The sequence below is a fragment of the Ictidomys tridecemlineatus genome, unplaced genomic scaffold, assembly GCF_052094955.1.
Source record: "Ictidomys tridecemlineatus isolate mIctTri1 unplaced genomic scaffold, mIctTri1.hap1 Scaffold_135, whole genome shotgun sequence".
Taxonomy (NCBI): domain Eukaryota; kingdom Metazoa; phylum Chordata; class Mammalia; order Rodentia; family Sciuridae; genus Ictidomys; species Ictidomys tridecemlineatus.
In genome coordinates, this window is record NW_027521208.1 from 161,688 (window position 1) to 170,434 (window position 8,747).

The 8,747-nt window shown below is 50.7% G+C and overlaps 1 pseudogene across 1 annotated transcript; it reads left to right on the forward strand.

Annotated features, from left to right (window-relative positions):
- Positions 1 to 1,696: 1,696 nt before the first annotated feature.
- LOC144372591 (rho-related GTP-binding protein RhoC-like) lies at positions 1,697 to 8,477 on the forward strand (annotated as a pseudogene). The gene is made up of 6 exons (XR_013432556.1): positions 1,697 to 2,005; positions 4,400 to 4,463; positions 4,981 to 5,228; positions 6,539 to 6,659; positions 6,925 to 7,055; positions 7,890 to 8,477. The product of XR_013432556.1 is annotated as a rho-related GTP-binding protein RhoC-like (transcript).
- Positions 8,478 to 8,747: the final 270 nt, after the last annotated feature.

Sequence of the window (8,747 nt, forward strand, 5' to 3'; positions counted from 1 at the left end):
ATGATGTTTACCCAACAATGAAATTGCCTAATGATGCATTTCTTATATCCCCATCATTAAAGGATGCATGACTGTATTGTTGAATATATACATTTATGTATCCGTGTGTGTGTACCTTTTCCCACATATCTTCACTCCCACTGTCACCTTCTTATTTTTTCATTATATTAGTTTCCTAACTCTAGCAGCTCCTTGCTGTACCTGAGAAAAATTCACAGTCAACTCCTAGACATGGCATATAAGGACCTTCATGGTCTGTCTCTGTTTCCTTCTCCAGCCTCATCTTCCATCACCATCACTGTCTTCTGGGGAGTTCCCATGACTCTGTAGGCCTGCAGTACCTTCAATTTGTTATTTAAAATATACACATCAACCTAATTTGAATACTTCATTTGTTCTTCAGGGCTGGGCATCCCATAGCTAATGCATTCTCTCCACCCCCCAACAGCAAATGCCTCCTGTATGGCCGCCTGCAAGAGTTGTCCATAGGGAATGGCAATTAAGAGCAAAGTCTCTAGAGTCCATTGGTTTGAATTCTAGGACCAGACCCAACATCAACTCTGTAATCTCTCTGAGCCCCCATTTGTTTTCTCAGTAAAATGGAGATAACACTACTAGGCCATCAGGTTATTGTGAGGACTGAAATAGTTAATGTGTATAGAGTCAGGTTCCCCAAGCGTTAGATATCTTGAGATTGTCTGTAGTCCTCATTTAGACTATAAATTATTTGAAGGCATAAATCAATCTTCAGCACATAGCTCTCACTTCATACTGAGTGAACTATTGAGTGGATTAAGAGGCCTGGGGACCAAACTGCTCTTGAGCTCAGTTTTCTCATTTACCAAATGCGTTGGCTGTACTTCAGATCTTTAAAGTCTGTAATACTTCTAACATGCATCCATTCGGCAAATATTTCTTGAAAACCAATCATGGGACACACACTGTGCTAGACGAGAGGAAGGGAAGACTGGAGGAGCACGGTAGGTCATCAGAAGACAGCACCAGCATTGTAGTCACACAGGACTGACTGTATGAATTCTTGCTATCAGAAATCTCAAACATTTGCTAAGCTGCGTCTTCAAATCTCAGTTTCCTTACAGGCAAAAGGAGATGGGTATACTTCCCCCGAAAGGATTGTGACAAGTATTTAAAAGGTTGAGTTATGTAGTTCCTAGAATATACAAGTCAATAAAATGTTGATAGATTTCCTCCTTCTTTGTCCACCTCCTCAGTCATTTTTACAAGAAAGATCTACATGTAGGTAAATATGGTATGTAACACATCATACGGGGCTAAGGGTCACTAAGGGCACAATAATACAATAGTTGTGGGAACTGTATTCCTGGTTGGGGATCCAGAAGCACTTCCAAGAGTACCCTTGGAGAAGTAGGTAGGAATTGGACTCAGGGAAATTCCAGGCAGTGGAAGGAAGGGGATATGAGGCAGAACGGTGGTCTGGGTCTGCAGGTCCCAGAAGGTCCGCAAGGATTCTAGTGGCAGAGAGTGGTCTTCTGCACACACCTTGGCCCACTCCATCGCCCGCGCTGGCACCCGGGTTTCCCAGTCCTGCCTCCAGAGAGCGCCCAGGTGGGGCAGGAGCGGGTGCTGTTTGGCCGCGGGAGGGCACCAGCGGCCCTTCCTGACGCCACCCGGAGGGCCTCAACTTTCTCAACTTTCTCTACGCCCATCTGCCCCTAGGGGCTGGAATGCTGGGCAGAGGCCCCTCTGGGGTTCCACCCGCTCTGGTCACCGCCCACTCCTCTGCGGTACTGGCAGCTCAGAGCGACTCTCCTTCCAGCCTCTCACCCAGCCCGGGGCAGGCGCCCCCAATCTTCGCGCAGCGGAGGCGACCCTTGGCCGCCTGGGGCTGGGCCAGAGGCCAGCCGAGCCAAGGACTGAAGGGGGGCGGGGGCGGGGCCCGGCCCCTAGGGTCAGTCTCAGCCTCCTGCAACGGCCACGCAACTCAAGAGGCAACCGAGCGGAAGGTACAGGGGTCGAGCAGAAGGTACAAGGGTCCGGGCAGGGGGAGAAGGGCGTCCCAGTTCCCGGGAGAACACTTTCCTCCTCTCCACTCGCTGGGAGCTCTGGCGGATCCGGCGAGGGGTTTTGGCCGGTTCCCTCCCCTTGGACGCGGTGTCCGGGCTGCGCTGGGGTCTGGCCTGCTGGGCTCCTCCCCGGACTGCAGCAAGGGGCCCCAGGAGCGGCCTGGCAGCGGCTCTCTCCTGCTGAGGCCCTGATAGGAGCCCTTTCCCTTCCCTCCGGGTTTCCCCTAGCCTCCCCCGCGGAACAGGGGAGAGGCCTTGATGTCCCTAGGCGAGGGAACCCAGCCCAGACGCCCTGGCTAGCCCCAGGCTAGACGGCCCAGCACGGACCTGGCCTGGGGTGCTGGGCATGGGCTGGGAGTTCTCCCAGGCCCGGAAGGTGGAATGGCGTGAATAAGGGCGTGGTGTGATCCTTGGGGGCTGCTACTGTTGGGGGAGGTTGGACACTGCCCTCGACAGTCCTTGGAAACTGCTTGGGGCATGGGGTAGGGGAGACTGGGAAGGATCCAGCCCGTGTGTGTTTGTGTATTCGTTCATACGAGTGTGTGAATCTACCCTCCACACTCCCCAGCTAGGCTAAAGATTTATTTTAGGGGTGTTGGCTGGGGAGCCCGGGGCACAGAGTTCTCTCAGTTCTGGCTTTAAAGTTGAGGAAGAGGTGTCAACTGAAGAGTGAGTCTTTCCCAAACTTCAGGGGAAGTGAGCCAGGTAGGAGGCCCACTGGATCTGCGGGAAAATCAAGAGAATGAGCTAGGTATCCCACATATCTTGTCTCAGGGGAGGCGCCACAAGTTCCAGGCTCCATTCCAGCTACACTTCAGTCTCTGCGGGCAGTGGGGCAGTTCCTCTGGGGTTTCCTCTCACAGGGAACTATTGTTCATGCTATCTTGGCCTTGGGCCTTGTGTCGTGGCTTGGCCTGGGCTGCTTGCTCTTCTGGCCCAACCAGAGCCTGGAGGGAAAGTCTTCTGAGCTGGGGGTTCCAGGTCACTTAATTCATGTCCTTGTCCTGAAGTTCTGGCCTCTGCCTCCCACCATCTGGTGCCCGTTGCCTTGCTGGGGGATGGCAGTGGCGCACTCTTGCCTAAGTGACTGGTAGATCAGTAGTGATTGTTCTCTATCTGCACTGCCTGGGTTGGAGTTACCCCAGCCCGTGTTTACACAGCTGCGTAAGTTGAACTAATGGGAGTAGGTGGGGGAGTTGGAAGAAATCCTAGTGTCAGTCACCTGGGTAGACTTCAATGAACCACTGTTTGGAAAGGGATGTGCTGGCAGGGCACATCTTCCCTGTCATTTGGGATATCAGCAAGAGCCCCTCTGTGATCCGGAGCGTGGTTCTGATAAATTTCTCAGTGACTCATGTCCTCTTCCCCCACATCCCAGTTTTCTGAAGGTGTAAGTGGAGGAGAGGGAAGGGTCGCCTAGCATCCCACTGTTGAAGAGAAACAGCCTGGGGCTGGAGTATTCTGCTTCCTAAAAAGCAGACCCAGGCTATATAATGTGAGGTGGTGGAATGCAGGGACCAGAAGAGCTCAGCCCAGCATGAACGGATGTGGAACTGAGGAAAAACTAGGTTTGAGGCAGAGATCAGGTTACCTACCATACCCTGTGCTCCCTGCCTAGTTGGTGGAGGGACTGGTCCTCATTTGTCATTTCTTTTGGGGCTCCTCCCAGCCCAGGCTCTAGCTCCTTCCTTTTTCCCAACAGCCTAGATTTCATTTCAGCTCCAGAGCACACCCTCTCTTTCTCCCTGACTGCAGGGCTGGGAATCTAGCTAGCTCCCCTCCCTGGGGAAGGAGGAAGTGAGGGGAGCTGTGAAGGTGTGATGAACTGCAGGTGTGATGAACTGCTCCTTCATGTGTGTTTGTGATGAGGGACGCATGTTAACCCTGGGAAGCTGACTCCTTGCCCTTAGTCACAGGGAGGGGTGGGCAGGGCATAAAAGTGAGCTGGACCGAGGGAGAAAGGGGCTGTTCCAGAGTGGGTGGAGGTGATTCCCTAGTGGATTATTCTGTCCCTCTGCTGTGGTGGATTCATGACTCCCTACAGTGTAGTCATTGTCCCCTATTGGGGGCTGAGTAACCTAGTGTTGCCACAAGCCCCGGAGGAAGAGGGGAGGAAGGCAGGCCATTCAATTGTGTGCTGTGGGCACTGCCTGGACTGAGCCTCCTTTGTGTGACCCGGGCTTTGGGTACAAGGTGGGGTGGGTCAGAGAAGCTGCTGGCTGCTGCCTCTGTCCTCTGTCTGGGTTTTCCTCCTCCTTTCCACCTCTGAGGTGACATGTAGAAAGGCAGAGACTCTGGAGGCATACAGCCTGCTTTGAGTGCTGTCCTTGACACTCTTATTATCTAATCTTCAGAGAGTTTCCTTGTTGGTCAAAATGGGAAGTGCACCATTCACCTAACAAGCCACTGGAAACTGAGGTAAATAATTTTTGTCAAATTACCCAACAAAGAGTGGACACCTTGGAGCTTTATAAATATTCCTTCTCTTACGTATCAGCCACCCAGTAAGTGGTTATGCTAGTATCTGGTTTTGTAGAGGGACTCCTTGTTTTTGACGAGGCAGGTGTGACTCAAGCCAAGGGACAATCTGTTCTAGATTACACCTTAGCAATTATTAAACCTTAAATGTATAAAATCTTGTTACAAATGAAATCTGTCTCATGACTCCAATATGCAAAGCAGATAAAAGCTGGCTTTTCTGGAGGCATCCCTGAACACCTTGCTGAATGTTTCTCCTCAATTGAATGGATAACATTGAAAGTCATGTTTTCTGGTTCCCAAGTGGGTTCTTCCACCTCGCACTGCTATATTTTAACCCACTGGAGAAGACCTGTCCCTGCCCCAGAAATTAGGATTCTTAAACTCTGTTTCCTACAGGATTGGTGCTTGGCAAGAATGTGATGAAGCAAGCCCCCTTTTCTGTTTTCTCTTCCAGGTTTGTGGAGAGGTTTTGGAGTCCACAGAACAATTTTTGGACTACCATTTTTTTCCCCAAACCCCTCCTGCCTCTTGTTTGCCAGTCCCAGCCATGGCTGCAATCAGAAAGAAGCTGGTGATTGTGAGGGATGGTGCCTGTGGAAAGACCTGCATCCTCATTGTCTTCAGAAAGGATCAGTTTCCAGAGGCTACTTCCCTACTGTCTTTGAGAACTATATTACAGATATTGAGGTGGACAGCAAGCAGGTAAGTGCTGGTAGCAGGCCTTCCCTGGCCCCCGGAGCCCAGCCCCCAATTCCTTGTTCTGCATGTCAAAGTGGCCAGCTCACAAGGCCATGACGCAGACTTGCGGTTCTCCTGTTTATCCGCCTGAGACATATGTGCTCCACAGGAACATCTTGACCTTTTCCACTCTGGTGGACTTCCTGATAAGGGAAGTTTCAGTATCTAACAATGGCAGATGTCGCAACCGAATTTCTCCCCTCTCCCTCCCTCTTTTGAGTAACTTTCCACTTCTGCTGCTTGGGGTATAAAAGGGGATGATGTAAGTAATGAAGTGGAGACTCCTGGATGAAGAACCTTGGTGTCCTGTGAGTTTTTTTTTAACCTCGACGTCTCTTGCCGGACTCGGTTCCCGTTAGCCGGACGTGGCAGGTAAGGCCAAGAGCCCTTTCCTATCCTGCCTTGGAACCCTGTTCTTGGTCACGTAGTATGTCCTTCCTTACCACTCACTCACATTTTTGTTTTATTTTCCTGTGGGAACAAGTAAAATTTGAGATATGAAACTGCACTTTTAGAAAACCTGGATGTATTCACGTGTGGTGGTACATGCCCATCATGCCAGCTACTCAGGAGGCTGAAGCAGGAAGATTGATCACAAGTTTGAGGTCAGTGTGGGCAACTTATCCAGACCCTATCTAAAATAAAAAAGGGCTGGAGTGTGGCTTATTGGTAGAGTACTTGCCCAGCATGCATGAGGCTCTGATTTAATCCCCAGTACCCCAAAGAAAACCTGGATATATCCTCTGGTTCTACCACATACTCACTGTGTAATCAGGGCCAAGTCCCTTTGCTTCTGGGTTTAAACTCCCCACCACCACAAAATGGTGATGATGGCATGACTTACCCCAAAGGAATGTGAGAATTAAAGTGGTATTCATGATAGCAATTCATCTGAGATCACAAAAATCAAACACATTTTAGTGATTTTTGTGGGAGAGGGGTTACTAGGGGTTGAACCCAGCAGCACTTTGCCATTGAACTACATCCCCAGCCCTTTTTACTTTTTTAAACAAATTGAATCAGCATCTTGTTAAGTTCCCCAGGATGGCCTTGAACTTGGCGATTTTTCTGCCTCAGCCTCCCACAATGCTGGTTTATAGGTATGCAGCAGTACACCCAGTTTACATCTTAGAACTTTAAAGAAAAACTCAATTGAGTTTTTTATGACTGTGATTAATATGGTGCCTTGCACACAGCAGGACTAGTGGTTTGAGAGGATCTCTGGGTAGTAGGTTGGGGCCCTTGGGGTCAGCTATGTATTGCCCGTTTGTCAGGTGGAGCTGGCTTTGTGGGACACAGCAGGGCAAGAAGACTATAAATGCCTTCGGCCTCTCTCCTATCTGGACACAGATGTCATCCTCATGTGCTTCTCAATTGACAGCTCCGACAGCCTGGGTGAGGACTTTGGAGAGAGCGGGTGGAGACGCTTTGGAGTCAGCCATCTTCAGAGGCTGTGGGGATGGAGTCACAAGGGCTGCACAGGCTCTGCTGGCTCCTTTGTTGTGGTATCTCCAGTGTTTGGAAGGGCTTGGGGGAGGATATGCTACAAGGGACCGGGTTTTGAGGTATGAAGGAGACCATTAGCCTCAGACTGCTATGGGAAGGAAGACCAGTGCCCACATGCTTAAACTGAGGAAACTGTTGGGACATGTCTGTACAGAAAACATACCTGAGAAGTGGACCCTGGAGGTGAAGCACTTCTGCCCCAATGCGCTCATCATCCTAGTGGGGAATAAGAAGGACTTGAGGCAAGATGAGCATACCAGGAGAGAGCTGGCCAAGATGAAGCAGGTGGTGGGGCTGCCTGATGGGGAACCCTGGGGAGGAAGGTGCCCTCTGAGGGGTTGCAATCTGAGGCAGAAAGGAGCTCTCTCTTCAGCCAACTGTCCTGTGTTAAGCAGTCATAGTGATATCTACCTCCTCCTCTCCCATGTGTGTGCCCTGCTAAGAACCAGAAGGAACCTCAGTATCAAATCAGATGATCATAGAATGAAGTGACTTGTCCAAGGTCACTTGGCATTTTAATTTATTCCAGTTTATTATTCTGTCTTTGGAATTGGGGCTACTAAGATGAATAAGGAAGTCCTTGTCCATGGGGAGACAGCTTATGTTTCACTTAGGGTATGCAGACTGTGCCATCAGTGTACCTGGGGAGGAAGGGGCATCATCAATGGCTGAAGAAAGGCTTAGAGGGTGAGGGATCTGGCTTATTCAGGGTCTCACTAAGTGGCCCACTGACCAGAGGAAGAGTTTATTACATGAAGCTGCCAGGGTATGGAATAGAGACTATCTTGAGAGGATAATTATATAAGGCAAGGTTTTAAACTGGGGACAGCAGGCAGAGGATGGGTTGGGGGGATGATGGAGAAGGTAGTCATTTAGGAGGTAGCTGACACACATTCAGGCAAAACATATGTGGACCATAGAGTCTGCAACTAGGTGGGAGAGGAGGGGCTAGTCTGGGGATAACTTTTAATGTAAACATGAGGTTTAGATCCATGCCTGGGGCAGCCGGGGCCTGGATGCTTTGTAAGCTCAAGGCTGAAGGAGGTATTTGTTATGGGTGATGTGGTGTGAGGTACACTTAGCCAACAGCTTCCTCTGCCTTATCTTCTGTCTTCTCAGGAACCCATCGGATCTGAGGAAGGCCAGGATATGGCAAATCATATCAGTGCCTTGAGTGCTCTGCCAAAATCTATGAGGGATTGCGGGAGGTTTTCAAGATGGCCACTCAAGCTGGCCTCCAGGTCCTCAAGAATAAGTGCCAGAGGGGCTGTCCCATTCTCTGAGATCCCCACGGCTCCTGATGCCCTTTTCCTTCACAGTGGCTTAGGGATCACCCACTTGCCCTTGAGCTCCACCCTTAGGACTCCATGCTGAAGGCTCCTTTTTCCAGTTTCCTCATTCCCAGGATTGCATTCTTTCCCTAGCCCCCAGAGTGGTGACAGGTCTGCCCTCCCTCCCTGTCCTCTGGGAGCTGGGCCTGTGGCCTGCCCTTCTTGAGCAGTCCCTCTCCCTGCTGCCTTGGTCCAGGGGTAGGGCTCTTGCTCCCTTTGGCCCTCCCCAGAGGATGGTCACACACCAGCGCTTTATATACTTCTGGCTCAGAGGAGCATTTCTAGGGTAGGTGAATTGGGGTTTCTCCTTTGGGCAGGGGCCTTGTCTCTGACTGAACTTGTTGGGGGTCATGAATAAAGGCCACAGGTTCCAACACGTGTGTGGCAGCTTCCTATTTCCTTTGTCTGGTTCCTATCTTGGCTACAAGCCCAGAGTCCCATCTCTCTCTTCATTTCCAAGTTGCTTGCCATACTGGCCCCCTGTTGGCAAAGGCAGGACTATGGTGGAAGGGTGGAGTCTTGGAGCAGAGATGAGGTCATGCCTGGCTTAGCCTGGGGGGTAGGTGAGGGGCATGGTCTCTAGTCTGGACTAAATTTAGTAACTGGTGGGTGGCTTCCCACTGAGTTTCCTCCCCTGGACATGGAG